The sequence below is a fragment of the Fukomys damarensis genome, unplaced genomic scaffold (assembly GCF_012274545.1).
Source record: "Fukomys damarensis isolate Sample0158 unplaced genomic scaffold, DMR_v1.0_HiC HiC_scaffold_12, whole genome shotgun sequence".
Classification (NCBI taxonomy): Eukaryota; Metazoa; Chordata; class Mammalia; order Rodentia; family Bathyergidae; genus Fukomys; species Fukomys damarensis.
The window spans coordinates 2,797,813-2,799,569 of record NW_022900924.1 but is presented as its reverse complement, the minus strand read 5'-3'; positions in this window follow the sequence as shown (position 1 = coordinate 2,799,569).

Sequence of the window (1,757 nt, the reverse complement as noted above, 5' to 3'; positions counted from 1 at the left end):
TTTTTTTTTTTTTTTTTTTTTTTTTTTTTTTTTTTTTGGTACCAAGGATTGAACTCAGGACCTTGTGCTTTTGAGGCAGGCGCTGGCACCACTGAGTAAATCCCCCACCCTGTTTCTGCCTTTTGTCTCTACTATGCTTTAACTATGAACTGAAACCTCTGAACCTATAAGCCAAAGTACAGTGGATCCTCAAATTACAACCTGCCTGCCATAAACCATTTGGGTTACTTGGATTAATGGAAGATTCATCTGCCTCTTGTTATCTATAGTGCATACCCAGGAAAACATCCAGATCTCAGCTGTATGGACTTAGTTACAACCAGCCCTCAGGAACCGATCAAGTTCATAAGTCAAGGATTCACTGTAAATCTTTTCTCCTTTATTTTTATCTATTATTATTATTACTTGGTACCAGGGATCAAACTCCGGACCTTGCACTTGTGAGGCAGGTGGCAGCACCACTGAGCTAAATCCCCAGCCCATCTTTTCTCCTTTAACTTGTGTCAAGTATTTTCTCCTAGAAACAGGAAAACTGGCTCAATTGTTTATACCAAAGTGACAACAATGTAGAAAGATGAGTGAAATAAAATAGCCCATGTTCATGGATCTACAGATTTAATGTTGAATACAGACCACACAGAAAATGCGATCCTTATCAGAGTTCCAGCTATTTTTTTGGTACCAGGGATCAAACTCGGGTCTTTGCGCTTGCAAGGCAGGCGGTGGAACCACTGAGCTAAATCCCCGGCGCTCCAGCTGACTTTTGAAGAAACTGGCAAACTGACTGTAAAATTCGTAAAGAGGCAGATGTGGTGGCGCACGCCTGTGATCCCAGCACTCAGCAGGCTGAGGTGGGAGGACCGCCATGAGTTTGAGGCCAGTTTGGGCTGCATACTGAGTTCAAGGCCAGCCTGAACTACACGGCAAGACCCTGTCTCAAGAAAACAAACAAACAAAGGAAAACATCAAGTGTCAGTTTGGCATGTTGGCACATTGCCAGTAAGCCCAGCACTCAGGAGGCTGAGGCAGGAGGCTGAGGCAGGAGGCAGCAGGAGGATGGCTTTGAGTTTGTGGCCAGTTGAGCTGTGTAATGAGTTGATGGCAAGCCTGAACTATAGTGAGACTCAGTCTCAACTTTTTTTAAAAAATGCAAGGGCTGGGGATTTAGCTCAGTGGCACCACACCTGCTCTGCAGAAAACAAGGTCCTGAGTTTGATCTCTGGTACAAAAAAAAAAAAAAAAAGAAAAAAAATATTTGTGTGTGTGTGTGTGTGTGTGTGTGTGTGTGTGCAAGTGCTGCATGATACTTTTTGTTGTCTTTGTCAGTGGTCTTTGTCAGTGGTTCCTACAGGGAGAATCTATTCTACATCCTTGTGATGGGCTGTGGACGTAGGGTGGCGTTAGAGTGCATATGCAATGCCCTGAGTTTGATTCCCAGCATCAACAAAAAACTAAAACAGAAAAAAAGAGTCCTTGCAATACCCTGGGTTGACACTTCTAATGAGGTAAGAAGACTCAGATGGAGGATGTTATAATGTTTTGGATCTTATATGCCCCCAAAGGCACATATGCCTTCTTATTTTATGAGACAGGGTCTCACTATATAGCCCAGGTTCGCCTTGAACTCACGGGGATCCTCTTGCCTTAGGGTCCCGAGGCTTTTCCTTTTGCTGACTTTTCATGTTTCATTTCTGGTAATAAATCACACACATGAGGATTATATACTGAGTTCTGTGAGAGCCCTTAAGAAATCATCA